This window comes from Cryptomeria japonica, chromosome 8 (assembly GCF_030272615.1).
Source record: "Cryptomeria japonica chromosome 8, Sugi_1.0, whole genome shotgun sequence".
Classification (NCBI taxonomy): Eukaryota; Viridiplantae; Streptophyta; class Pinopsida; order Cupressales; family Cupressaceae; genus Cryptomeria; species Cryptomeria japonica.
This window is the reverse complement of record NC_081412.1, coordinates 501,050,937-501,066,838: the sequence shown is the minus strand read 5'-3', so window position 1 is coordinate 501,066,838 and position 15,902 is coordinate 501,050,937.

The window sequence follows — 15,902 nt, the reverse complement described above, 5'->3', positions numbered from 1 at the left end:
AAACGTGGGCCAGAGGTTCTTGGAAGATGGATGGTCAAGGGTGAGTGACTTTAATGCTATCTATAGATGTGGTCGGCAGGATTTGGAGTAGTGGAAGACTCCTAATGAATGGCTGGTTGTTGGGATGGAGGAAGAGTGTGCAGAGTTGTAGGGCATTTTGGCGAATAGACACTGTAGCTCCCTTAAGGGTAGGGTTGGACTGGTGTGGTCTCCAAATCCTAAGGGCATTTTTTTTGTGGCTAGTGGTTACTGGCAACTGTTGAGATAAAAACTTGAGGGAGGAGAAGTGAACTGGTGGAAACAGGTGTGGAATAATACTTCTTGGCCAAAGAGTAATTGCTTTGTTTGGACTGTGGCTTGGAATAGGTGTCTAACTTGGGACAATATCCACAAGAGGGGATTCTTGGGGCCTTCTATTTGTGTTTTGTGTGGTAACAGAGAGGAAGACACCTCACATTTGTTCTTCAGATGCCCCTTCTCTATGCTTATCTGGCACTATTGGTGGGGGTTTGAGTTTTGGAGTAGTTTGGGCAGACCTCCTATTCCGTCCTCCTTCCTCTAGATGGTCTGGTATATTGGGCCTATCTTCATTCTGTGGCAGATTTGGCTTGAAAGGAACAAAAGGATTTTCAGGGAGGCCAAACTGTTTGTTCAACAAGTTTGGAATAGGATCACTATTATGATTAAGGAGATAGTGGAAGCTAAATGTGAGGTTAACTTCCCATTGGGTAGAGATGAGGTGGATGTTGTGAGTAGGCTTGGCTTGTAGGAGTTGTCTCCTGCCTCTGCTTGTGTCAGGAAAGGTAGACGGGCTGTGAAGAAGGTGCACAGGATTGGAAGGTGGGCACCCCCTCAGGATGGGTATATCAAGATCAACACTGATGGCTCTTCTAGAGGTAACCCAGGCCCTGCTGGGGTAGGGGGTGTTGGAAGGAATAGCAAGGGGGAGGTTGTTTTATTCTTTTCAGTGCATAAAGGGTGTCAGTCTAATAATTTTATGGAGGGTTTTGTGATTCTTTATGCACTTGAGCGGGCTTTGGAGTGGGGTTTTAGGAAGGTGATTTGTGAATCGGATTCACAAATTGTTATCAATTTGTTGTCTGATCAGAAGGTGAGTGGGATTGAGTGGCAGTTGGTAGGGATTGTTCAGAATATTCTCCAAATTATCTCCTTGATGGAGCAGGTGTCCTTCACCCATATTACCCACGAATGGAATGGAGTGGCTGACTGTTTGGCCAAGTGGGCCTTGGATCATGATAGTGAGTGGAAAGTGGAAGGCCAGGAGCGTCTCTCTAGGGATTACTATCAGGAATTGCAGAAGATTATCACTGAGGACACGTATGGCTTTGAAGCTGGTTGATTTGGGGCTGGGTTGGTAGTTTTTCTCTGGGGCCTTGGGCCTCTGATTCTTTTTTGTAATGCTTGTTTCTGATTCTCAATAAAGTTTTTACCCTTTCCCAAAAAAAAAAAAAAAAGATAACATTCCAATTTAAATACTTCCTTTTCTTTGACTCATAAATGAGTCCTAGAGTTTGATAAAGAGGTTTTGGATTGAACATTATCACTTATAACTAATTAGTGAGAGATGCATAATCTGGATTCAAATATCTATAATTAATGCCAAGAGACATTCTACAATGGTAGTAAGGGGTGGATTGAAGTGGTGTGAGCATGTTAATGTTAAGTTTTATCTTTTATCTTAAATTTGAGAACCATTCACATGTCAAAATATTAATATTAATTTTAAACTCAATATTTTTAAAATAAAGATCATATAAAACAAAATATGCCCTCATAAAAATTATAAGTTTTATATCTAGATATGTAAATATAAATTAAAACAAAGATGTTTAAAAAAATCTGCCATTTCATAGTCATTATATATATTTTTTAAAATATACTTTATAAATTTTTATTTTTCATGATTTTTGAACAATAATAAGAAGTTTAAATTTAAATATAAAAACTAGATGTCATGAATAAAAAAACTTGTATGAGGGAAAAATTGAATGAATATTTATGTATGTAGTAATTATAATTGAAACTTAAATATAATAATTATAAGATAAATAAAATACTTTCAATTAATATATGAGGGAAAAAAATACAATGTAGCTAAAATATAATTTAAATATTTTTGTATTTAGTAAATATAATTAAAAGTGAAATAAAATAATTTTAAGGTAAATAAAATACTTTCAATTGATATCATCGAAGTTAGGCAAATTGATAAATCCATCCTAGCTATCACCATTTGTTACATGATGGAGAATGACACCTACTATGTCTAAATAGCCTAGGAAAGGTGGAAAGCTAGCTTTTGTCATACTGCTTCAATACAGACATTAGTAAAGGAGTTGTTTGTTAACCAACATTAAAACCAACTTTGTAAACCATTGAAAATGTTTTATAACAAAGTAGTTGTGGAATATAAAAAATTGCATGAAATAAATAAGGTGAAGAGTTATAGATAGTTATTGTAAATTGTAATATTTTGCATATCAATGATTTATGCTATGAAGGATTCTAATTCATATTTTTTGATTATAGAATAACTCGGACATCTATTTATCTATAGATGTAGCCTACATTTAAAGAATGACAATTTAGTTATTTGTATTGATCAGTTATTTTGTTATATTTTTTACTTTCTTTATATGTATTTTTTAAATTTATATTAAAATTTATGATATTTGATTGCTCCAATCTGTCTCAAAATCTTAACAATTGAGAAAGGGTACTTAGAAATTATCAATCAATTTGTTGTCCCACCCTCCATCTCCATATAGACACACATTGACATGATCTACACCTAGGAAGCTAGAGCTTATTATTCATTGTAATTGAGTTGGTTTTATACCTATTTATTATCCATAAATAAAGCTTTATGTATAAGAAATGGGTGTAGTACCCTTATAAACTCAAATAGAGTTATGGGGCAAGATAAAATCTAAAAATGGAACATGCATATGCATTAAAAGAAGTGAAAACATTAAGGAACTAGAATACCCTTGTAAAATACCTAGTAATATAAAGTTGTTTTTGGTTACTTTTTTCCCTTACATAACTACAAGCATCCCATTCATGCTTTACTCTCCTATATTTTCTAAATGACTAAACTATCTCCAACTCTCTAAAAATGGAAATAAGATTCCCAAAAAGATAAGACTTAATACATTTTCTTTTTTTTATTAAATATATTAATACTTACTTTTCACTAATCAACACATAATTCATTTAAATTACAATAATTATCACTACTATAGAGATAATGGAGTGAAGTTCTTAGAGTCCATTTTAAGCTATGGTCAAGTGTTGCATGCTTGTTACTATTGTATACTAGTCTTGGTATAATTGCTTCCTATCACCACTCCATATTCTATTATAGTAACGTGGATGTCACCACTCTATTGTCACTGTAAATTTTCTAATGACTTTGTCTTTTCTCTAAGGTTTTGATAAACTAATAGTACGAATTAAAAATCTTCTTTTATTCTCAAATAAAAATGAAGTGTAGAAAAGTATAAAGATAATATTCTAGTTTAAATAATTCCTTATCTCTCACTCGTGAATGCTAGAGTTTGATAAATAAGTTTTCGATTAAACAATATTACTTATAACTAATTAGTGAGAGATGCATAATTTAAATTCAAATATCTATAACTAATTAACTTAATAAATAATCAAATTAATATAATTTTAATTGTAATTAAAACATTTAAACAATAGTCATATTTAATTTAATTTTATTAGGATATGAAACAAATCACTTGCATTTAATTCCTTGCAATCATGATAGGGAGTGATAAACCTTTTTGTATATAACTTACGATGAATTTATCACACCTTTTAAAATCTTCTTCGTTTCATATAATTTAAAAAAAAAAAAATACTTTTTTTAAATCATTATTTCTTCTGGTTAGTTGTCCCTTTCTCTTCGGTGAAAATAGGTGCTTCATCCTCAATGAATATAAGAATGAAATTCATTTGTATTGTAATCTGATCAAGACAGAAAACAAACTTACCCAATAGACATTAAAACATCAACCCAATGGAATTGCTCTTTACAATAAATGGCCCGCAGGCTTTAGGGTTTTTTATTTGTTGTACGATACTTTTCTACAAACAAATTAGAGAGCAAATGGTAGATGGTAATTTCAAACAATCGCCTTCATAGAATCTTACAGATCATCTGCAATGATACAATAGCTTTGGTTTACAATGTCATAGCGGCGAGTGAAATGACCGATACGGGTGTGAAAATGATGTGAAAATTGATTGGAGATGATTTTCACGATCTTCACATAAATTTGGCAAAACTTGATTTTACAGCCTGTCTTAGTGACTGATTTGATATTGCCATAAAATAAGAGCCGATGTAGTCAAAGGACGAAGCATGGATGAATTTGGAAGTTTGTTTGCTCTAAGGCATGCAATCTAGCTGATTCAAAACGACAAGAAATAATCAAACTCTTCAACATAAATTCAGTCAGCTTTATCAAGAATATGTGTGTGTGAAAACAGAAGGTCTATTGGGGTGGACAACTCAATAAAATTTTCGTATTGCAAAAGTCAGAAAAATGAAGAAGTTTGTATCCGTTTCTACCCATTTTATTATGAGCTTAGTAAATTTATAATCAGAATTCCATTCAAAGTGGCCATGCTAATCCATGTGAAGAATCATCATCCTGATATTTTCTACTTACCTTGCCAGCTATGAATTCCAACAATCATGCTTACAACTCAGGTTACCTTTATTTCTGAGCTATCACTACATTGCCACCTACATATGTTGACCTTGTGTGAATGATTTTATTCCGATCTTCTTCCTTACTCAGTGTACAGTCTTCTGCTTCAGAATTCCTGTCCACAAGCAATCTCTGAATTTATGAGAGAACTCATGATCCATCATATCTAAACTTGAAAGTAATCCCAATCTTTTCACATCTCTGAGATATCATCCTTAATTGTCTAATTAGTCCTTTACCCAACAAGGACCTCACACAAGCTTCCTCTAGGGTTAGTCAACATTCAAAAATTTCAAACTCATCACCATCAATCTTAAGTCGATAAGTCTGCATCCTATTCATCCTATTTCTCCCGCGTAGGCTACGACAAATGTCTTTAATGATCCTTCCTAATTTCGCAATTTGAAACTCAGCCACAAATCTTACCCAGCTTGGCAAATGTAATGATCATTATTTATTGATGTGGCATTTGACCTTCCATCTGTATCTGTGGACCCACGACGTCATGACTAATCATCGCCATATCATCTTTCGAGCAGACTCTGTCAGTGGCCCCACCGTAGGTTTTCCTGGTTAGCCTGGGACACATGGCATCATCTCGTGATGCTGCGGTCCGTAACCTCCTTTCAACTTCCATCACAAGAATACGGGGGCTGTCAGATTTGTTCACGCTTTATTGCTTTACACAGTGCCTGTTAACCCTTTCAAAATTAAATGTCGGGCACCTTTTATCTCAGAACATAACATCGCTGTTCATCTTGAACATGTGCCAATTGATAGGACTATTAGTAAACTGATTTTTACCACTTGAGAACTGGTGACATAAGGCTTTGACAGGTTACAACCCCAGCTTACCCCTTTTCTGCCGAAGACTTGTGGCATCATCTCATGATGCCACGGTCTTTATCTCCATTGCACTTTCAACCATGGGGAAGTGTTGACCGTCATATATGTTCTTCTTTTATCAACCGACCGAAATACTTAGAATTTTAGACTTTGGAAAAAATACATGCGTAGGCATAAATATTAAAAGAGATCAACTATAGGGAAATATTCGCACACTACTTAGGAAAATCATTTCATAAACTGGCCCACCACAACTTAGCCCCTAGGGAATAGAAAGGGCCCACGAATGGAATACAACCCTTTTATTTAAGTTGGAAAAAGTAACAATGAGTTATATCATTGCTAGGGTTTTCTTCACAAGACATAAGAAATGTTGATTAACCCTAAACCCTATACCTTGAACTTTGACAGAGGATGCAAATAAAACTAGAAAGATCAATGTTGAAACTCAAACATTGAAAATTCTTATGCAATCAATTTTCAGAGCTATCAATTTCTAAGCTACTAGTTATTTTATGAAACAAATAAAAAATGTAATTGACTAAAATTTGAAATTTCAATGCAATAGTACTTAAATTTTAGGAAAAAGATAAGAAGCGGGCATCTGTCTAACAACCCTAATCACAATCAAATCATAATATTTTTTACTAAGATTTTTGTTAAAGTAGGAGACTCATGTCTAGATGTGACACATATTTTTTTGTATTTTTTCCGAAATAAATAATGAATTATGATTTTTTTACTACAACTCTTTAAAAATATAAAAAACTCGTATGTCTTACCACCATAACATGGTAAAAAATTCATGAAATTTAATTTTTCTTTTTTTAATCCTATAGTATATGAAGCATAGAATGTGACACATGTTTCAGATTCAAAAAATATAATACCATTTGAAAGTTATAGATTTTTTTCAATCAGCCTATCAATCTAAACTTTAGTCAGAATATCGTCACTTTTTGGCCCCTCATGATCTTGCACATACCCTTAATCCAGATTTAGTTTAAGTACCAATATGAAGTGTCAGAACATGCATGTCAATTTTAATCCAGATCTATTTTAACCAACAATATGAAGTGTGAGAGCATGCATGCCAATTTTAAACCCAAAATCCAAAAGTGAGTTAAACCTAAAGGATCTTGCAGTCAAATTAGAAGAATAAGATTAAACAATTTAATTAAATAATTAAATAATTTTTTAACCAATTAGAGGAATAATTAGTACATGATCAATGCGACATTTTTAGGTGCCTACAATTTGTACTCCATTTATCGCCCTATTTAGGCTAGATTTATGTTATTGTTCCTTCAAATCGCCTAATGAAACTAGATTAGAATTGTTGTCCATTTAAAACCAATAAATGAAATCTAATCAATATTGTCGTTCATTTGAATCACTAATTAAACTAGATGAGAATTCCAATTCATTTTAAACCCCTAGTTATGCTATTACAATTAGAAAACTTAAAAATACATTAGCATTGTGTATTTCACATTGGGATCACCATATGCAGATTAGAAAAAAATCACTATTAGATGGCACAAAACTAGAAAGCCAGCCACGAGAGCTATTTTAATACGAAAACTAACTTAATTTTATGAACAAATCTATCAAAACAAAATGCATTGGTAAACAAATAAAATCAAACTCAAACTCCAAGAATCCCTTTTAAAGTGCTTCACTATTTTTTTAATTTCTCTAATATTATGCTGCCCTCGTATACTAAAATGCACAAATGTGAAAGTAAGTATGAATGGATATGATGATAATGAGAATATCAAAGAGGCATGGTTGAAAAAAATGAGAAAGGTGATCTCAATTTATATATTTTTTTAATTTCCTTGGATGAACCTGATCAATTCACAACAGATGAATGAGATTGAAGGAGAGGACCAATTAAGTGGAGGTAAATGGGCAAGTGCTATTTGGAAGTGGAGAGGGAAATGAGATTTAGGAGGAATTACATGTAAGGGAAATTAGCAAGTGAGAGTGACAAGTGAAAAATGAAATGGAAGGAAATTAGATAAGTGGATTTAGAAATGGAGATGAAAATAGAGTGGAATTGATAAATAATTTTTATTAATTTTCTCTCATATTAGCTATTAGGCAATTACATAATATTTATTTAATTGTGACAAAAAGGATTAAAGATAAATAAATAAAATTTTTATTTATCATAAGAAGAACATGTTAGGATAAATGGGATAAAATAATTATATTAAAATATATTCCCATAGGGTAGAGTACGACAAGAGTACAAATATTAAATAATTGGTAAAATTATTTAATCGGACTAATGATAGAGTGATCGAGGACAAACTAACAAAAGATGGTCAAATCAAAGGGCAAAATTAATAATTAATTAAATAATTAAAATCTTTTAATTCATGGAAGAATGACACAATATTTGATGAATTATTAAAACCAAATGCACGATATAGAAGACATGTTAAAAATGAATCCGCAAACATTAATCATTTTTAAGTGTCTACACAAACATGTGTGCATAGATATATAATATAATATAGCTAAAAGCATAAATAATCCTTCCCCAATTGGGGTCACATAAAAATCATGGTTAGTAGCATCACATCTCATCCAGATAATATATCATCATCAAAGTGTCATCAAGTAGCCACATCATAGTTAGTGCCATCAAAATCTCCTCATAATAATCTAGACATCTTCATATAATACCTTGTTACAACATTGTAGAGTCGTCATGCATATGTGATCATCACTAAAACTACAAGTATAACCTATTATCCACATCAATTTTGATACGATACGAATAAAAGAATATAACTATAAACAAGATTCATGATGTGGGTGCCAATATAAAAGAATGATATACACATAGTTAGAATATAGCATATACAGAGTGAATCTTAGATAAAAAGGTTATAATGATAGAATGCAAACATGAGAGGCATTACAACATGCATGTGTTTTAAAAGAAGTAAATATATTATGTTAATGAATCTGAATACCCTTGTAAGTACCTAGTAACATAAAGTTATTTTTGGCTACATTTTTCTCTTGAGATGACCACAAGCATCCAATTCATGTTTACTCTCCTATATATTCTAGATGTCTGAACAATTTCCAACTCACTAAAAATGCAAATAAAGATTCCCCCCCAAAAAAGCATTAATACATTCTCCTTTTCTTATTAAATATCTTAATACTTAATTTTCCCTAATTAACACATAATTCATGTAAAGTATAGCAATCATCATTCAAGATTATCACTACTATAGAGATAAGGGAGTTAATTTTTTGGAGTCCATTTTGGACTAAGGTAAAGTGTTGCATACTCATCACTACTCCATACTAGTGTTGGTATAGTGAGGCTTCTATTACCACTCCATTTTAGCTCTATGATAGTAGCATCAATGACACCACTTTATTCCTAATGTAAATTTTCTAATGACTTTTCCTTTTCTGCAAGGGTTTGATAAATTATTAGTATAAATAAAAATCTTCTTATATTCTTAAATAAAAGTGAGAAATAAAAAATTCATTTCAAGATAACATTTCAATCGGTGGGGGGTGGTCCACAAGTTCTGAGATTCTTGACTGGAGAGGGTCGGATCACTGGCATATCAAGCTGGTTTCATCTTTGGCTCGGGTTGCCCATTCGTCTTCATTCAAATTCCAACTTATGTGCCTTCGGGACCCTTCTTTGTAGGTCCTTGTAGTAGATTGGTGGAGGAAAGGGAGGCCAGCCTTTGGCGCTGCCATGTACTCTTTTGCCAAGCAGCTGCAATTTGTAAAGCTTCAGCTTAAACTGTGGAACCGACAAGGCTTCAGGAACATTTTTCATGAGAAGAAAGCTGCTCAAATTGCACTGAATGAGATCACCAGGGAATTTAGGGAGCATGGGTTGTCTAAGGATCTTCTTGGAGAGGAAGACAGGTCTATCAAGATAGTAGAGGAATGGGAGCTTCGGGAAGAAATATATTGGAAGCAAAGAGCTTGTATTGACTGGCTGAAGGAGGGGGACAAGAACACTACTTTCTTCTTCAACTCAGTGAAAGCAAGAAGACACGGAAATTCCATTCCTATTCTGGTTAATGACAGAGGGGAGTAGTGCTTATCCATGCAAGAGATGTCTAGGGAGTCTCTCTAGTTTTTCCAATCCCTCTTTAGGGAGGATTCTCAGTGGCAAACAATGGAGGAGAATCTAGTTTTTGATTGCATCCCTTCTCTTGTCTCGAGGGAGATGAATGAGAAACTTTTGTATCCTATTTTGTTGGAGGAACTTGAGGGGATAGTCTTCCACATGAGGAAAGGAAAGGCTCCTGGACCGGATGGGTTCCCCGTTGAATTCGTTCAAGAGTTCTGGGATATAATTAAGTTGGATTTATTGGAAGTAGTCCTGGAGTTCCAGAGGAATAAATGGATGCTTAGGGCATTGAATGCGACCTTCATTGCTCTAATCCCCAAGTGTGTAGGGGATGACCGGTTAGGCCAGTTCTGCCCGATTTCTCTCTGCAATGTTATTTATAAGATCATCCCGAAGATGATAGCGGATAGATTGAAGAAGTGTTTGCGGAGTGTTATTTTTGAGGAGCAGAGTGGGTTTGTGGAAGGGCATCAAATTCTAGATGGGGTGACCATTGCTATGGAGACCATTCATTCTATGGCAACCTCCAAGGAAAAAGATATGTTTATCAAGCTAGACATGGCAAAGGTGTACGATAGAGTCCGGTGGTCCTTCCTTCAGAAGATCCTCAGGGCTTTTGGTTTTGCGGATGAGTGGATCCAGTGGGTCATGAGTTGTGTTACGTCCACCTCTTTCTCTGTGCTTATCAATGGAGACCATACCAAGCTGTTTGGTGCCTCTAGGGGTCTTCGCTAGGGAGATCCCCTCTCCCCTTATTTATTCATTCTACTTGCTGAGGGTCTAGGGAGGCTAATTAAGCACAATGTGGGCCCGAGTTCTATTCAGGGTTGGAGATGGGGTAATGAATTGCAGCTGTAGTCTCACTTGTAGTTTGTGGATGATACAACCCTTATGGGGCTAGCGCAGATCAATGATGCTACAAATCTGTGAAAGTATTTGGATGTCTATCTTGTAGCTTTAGGCCAGATGATCAACGAGGATAAATCTTCTATCCTCTTCTTCAACACTCCTGAGTTTATCCAGAGGAGGATTGCTCTTATCTTGAGATTCCAAGTTGGCTCCCTACCCTTGATGTATTTGGGTATCCCTATTTCTCCTGGCAATCCCCCTAGGGAGTCGTGGCAGGGGATCTTGGATAAATTCCACTCCAAGGTTGAACACTGGACTCATAGATGGTTATCCTTTGTGGGGAGGGTTCTACTGATTCAGTCAGTGGTCTAGGCTATTCCAATCTATCGCTGTATGCTTCAGGTGGCGCCTAAGTGGTTCTTGAAGGGGTTGGACTCTCTGGCTAGGAAATTTTTATGGGCACGTAGTCTCACCTCTTCCAAATGGAGCTTGGTCAGCTTGGACCTAGTATGTACCCTGAAGTAGTCCGGGGGGCTTGGGTTAATACAGTCTATTCTTTTTGGGGAGGCTCTTGTAGCTAAATTGTACTGGAGGTGGTGTGTTGAGCAGGACCGAGGCTGGGCCAGGATTTTGGCCAACAAATATATGCAGAGGATCCCGATGGAGGAAATCCCAAGATATCCACTAGAAGGGAAGGGCTCATCGATCTGGTACACTCTCAAGAGGGGAGCTTCTCTCATTAAGGTAGGGCTTTTTTGGATCTATAGAAGGGGGGAAGAGGTTCTTTTCTGGAATGATTCTTGGGATGGATACCCTCCCATCCTTGACAAGTTCCCTAACCTTGGAAACCTGGGCCAGAGGTTCTTGGAAGATGGATGGTCAAGGGTGAGTGACTTTAAGGCTATCTATAGATGCGGTTGGTAGGATCTGGAGTAGTGGAAGACTCCTAATGAATGACCAGTTGTTGGGATGGAGGAAGAGTGTGCAGAGTTGCAGGGCATTTTGGCGAATAGACACTGTAGCTCCCTTAAGGGTAGGGATGGGCTGGTGTGGTCTCCAAATCCTAAGGGCATTTTTTTTGTGGCTAGTGGTTACCGGCAACTGTTGAGATAAAGACTTGAGGGAGGAGAAGTGAACTGGTGGAAACAGGTGTGGATTAATACTTCTTGGCCAAAGTGTAATTGCTTTGTCTAGATTGTGGCTTGGAATAGGTGTCTAACTTGGGACAATATCCACAAGCAGGGTTTCTTGGGGCCTTCTATTTGTGTTTTGTGTGGTAACGGAGAGGAAGATGCCTCACATCTATTCTTCAAATGCCCCTTCTCTATGCTTATCTGGCACTGTTGGTGGGGGGTGTGGAAGCATCCTTGTGTCCATGAGGATTCTCTAGTTGAGTTTTGGAGTAGTTTGGACAGACCTCCTATTCCGTCCTCCTTCCTCTAGATGGTCTGGTATATTGGGCCTATCTTCATTCTGTGGCAGATCTGGCTTGAAAGGAACAAAAGGATTTTCAGGGAGGCCAAACTGTTTGTTCAACAAGTTTGGAATAGGATCACTGTTATGATTCGGGAGATAGTGGAAGCTAAATGTGAGGTTAACTTCCCATTAGGTAGAGATGAGGTGGATGTTGTGAGTAGGCTTGGCTTGCAGGAGCTGTCTCCTGCCTCTGCTTATGTCAGGAAAGGTAGACGGGCTGTGAAGAAGGTGCACAGGATTGGAAGGTGGGCACCCCCTCAGGATGGGTATATCAAGATCAACACTGATGGCTCTTCTAGAGGTAACCCAGGCCCTGTTGGGGTAGGGGGTGTTGGAAGGAATAGCAGGGGGGAGGTTGTTTTATTCTTTTTAGTGCATAAAGGGTGTTAGTCTAATAATTTTATGGAGGGTTTTGCGATTATTTATGCACTTGAGCGGGCTTTGGAGTGGGGTTTTAGGAAGGTGATTTGTGAATTGGATTCACAAATTGTTGTTAATTTGTTGTCTGATCAGAAGGTGAGTGGGATTGAGTGGTAGTTGGCAGGGATTGTTCAGGAGATTCTCCAAATTAGCTCCTTGATGGAGTAGGTGTCCTTCACCCATATTCCTCGCGAATGGAATGGAGTGGCTGACTGTTTGGCCAAGTGGGCCTTGGATCATGATAGTGAGTGGAAAGTGGAATGTTGGGACCATCTCTCTAGGGATTACTATCAGGAATTGCAGAAGATTATCACTGAGGACACGTATGGCTTTGAAGCTGGTTGATTTGTGGCTGGGTTGGTAGTTTTTCTCTGGGGCCTTGGGCCTCTGATTCTTTTTTGTAATGCTTGTTTCTGATTCTCAATAAATTTTTTACACTTTCCCAAAAAAAAAGAAAAAAAGATAACATTCCAATTTAAATACTTCCTTATCTTTGACTCATAAATGAGTCCTAGAGTTTGATAAAGAGGTTTTAGATTGAACATTATCACTTATAACTAATTAGTGAGAGATGCATAATCTGGATTCAAATATCTATAATTAATGCCAAGAGACATTCTACAATGGTAGTAAGGGGTGGATTGAAATGGTGTGAGCGTGTTAATGTTAACTTTTATCTTTTATCTTAAATTTGAGAACCATTCACATGTCAAAATATTAATATTAATCTTAAACTTAATAGTTTTAAAATAAAGATCATATAAAACAAAATATGCCCTCATCAAAATTATAAGTTTTATATCTAGATAAGTAAATATAAATAAAAACAAAGATGTTTAAAAAAATCTGCCATTTCATAATCATTATATATATTTTTTAAAATATACTTTATAAATTTTTATTTTTCATGATTTTTGAACAATAATAAGAAGTTTAAATTTAAATATAAAAACTAGATGTCATGAATAAAAAAACTTGTATGAGGGAAAAATTGAATGAATATTTATGTATGTAGTAATTATAATTGAAACTTAAATATAATAATTTTAAGATAAATAAAATACTTTCAATTAATATATGAGGGAAAAAAATACAATGTAGATAAAATATAATTTAAATATTTTTGTATTTACTAAATATAATTAAAAGTGAAATAAAATAATTTTAAGGTAAATAACAAAGTAGTTGTGGAATATAAAAAATTGTATGAAATAAATAAGGTGAAGAGTTATAGATAGTTATTGTAAATTGTAATATTTTGCATATCAATGATTTATGCTATGAAGGATTCTAATTCATATTTTTTGATTATAGAATAACTCGGACATCTATTTATCTATAGATGTAGCCTACATTTAAAGAATGACAATTTGGTTATTTGTATTGATCAGTTATTTTGTTATATTTTTTACTTTCTTTATATGTATTTTTTAAATTTATATTAAAATTAATGATATTTGATTGCTCCAATCTGTCTCAAAATCCTAACAATTGAGAAAGGGTACTTAGAAATTATCAATCAATTTGTTGTCCCACCCTCCATCTCCATATAGACACACATTGACACGATCTACACCTAGGAAGCTAGAGCTTATTATTCATTGTTATTGAGTTGGTTTTATACCTATTTATTATCTAACACTCAAATAGAGTTATGGGGCAAGATAAAATGTAAAAATGGGTGTAGTACCCTTATAAACTCAAATAGAGTTATGGGGCAAGATAAAATGTAAAAATGGAACACGCATATGCATTAAAAGAAGTGAAAACATTAAGGAACTAGAATACCCTTGTAAAATACCTAGTAATATAAAGTTGTTTTTGGTTACTTTTTTCCCTTACATAACTACAAGCATCCCATTCATGCTTTACTCTCCTATATTTTCTAAATGACTAAACTAACTCCAACTCTCTAAAAATGGAAATAAGATTCCCAAAAAGATAAGACTTAATACATTTTCTTTTTTTTATTAAATATATTAATACTTACTTTTCACTAATCAACACATAATTCATTTAAATTACAATGATTATCACTACTATAGAGATAATGGAGTGAAGTTCTTAGAGTCCATTTTAAGCTATGGTCAAGTGTTGCATGCTTGTTACTATTGTACACTAGTCTTGGTATAATTGCTTTCTATCACCACTCCATAATATATTATAGTAACGTGGATGTCACCACTCTATTGTCACTGTAAATTTTCTAATGACTTTGTCTTTTCTCTAAGGTTTTGATAAACTAATAGTATGAATTAAAAATCTTCTTGTATTCTAAAATAAAAATGAAGTGTGGAAAAGTATCAAGATAATATTCTAGTTTAAATACTTCCTTTTCTCTCAGTCGTGAATGCTAGAGTTTGATAAATAGGTTTGCGATTAAACAATATTACTTATAACTAATTAGTGAGAGATGTATAATTTAAATTCAAATATCTATAACTAATTAACTTAATAAATAATCAAATTAATATAATTTTAATTGTAATTAAAACTTTTAAACAATAGTCATATTTAATTTAGTTTTATTAGGATATGAAACAAATCACTTGCATTTAATTCCTTGCAATCATGATAGGGAGTGATAAACCTTTTTGTATATAACTTACGATGACTTTGTTGTATATAACTTACGATGAATTTATCACACCTTTTAAAATCTTCTTCCTTTCATATAATTTAAAAAAAAAAAGAATACTTTTTTTAAATCATTATTTCTTCTGGTTAGTTGTCCCTTTCTCTTTGGTGAAAACAGGTGCTTCATCCTCAATGAATATAAGAATGAAATTCATTTGTATTGTAATCCGATAAAGACATAAAACAAACTTACCCAATAGAAATATGAACATTATTAACCATTAAAACATCAACCCAATCGAATTGCGCTTTACAATAAATGGCCCGCAGGCTTTAGGGTTTTTTATTTGTTGTACGGTACTTTTCTACAAACAAATTAGAGAGCGAATGGTAGATGGAAAGCTTGACAGGCTCAACTTGTAGAGTAATTTCAAACAATCGCCTTCATAGAATCTTACAGATCATCCGCAATGATACAATAGCTTTGGTTTACAATGTCATAGCGGCGAGTGAAATGACCGATACGGGTGTGAAAATGATGTGAAAATTGATTGGAGATGATTTTCACGATCTTCACATAAATTTGGCAAAACTAGTCAAGAAACCAGTAATGTGTAACTTGATTTTACAGCCTGTCTTAGTGACTGATTTGATATTGCCATAAAATAAGAACCGATGTAGTCAAAGGAGGAAGAATGCATGAATTCGGAAGTTTGTTTTCTTTAAGGCATGGAATCTAGCTGATTCAAAACGACAAGAAATAATCAAACTCTTCAGCATAAATTCAGTCAGCTTTATCAAGAATATGTGTGTGGTGAAAACAGAAGGTCTACTGGGGTGGAGAACTCAATAAAATT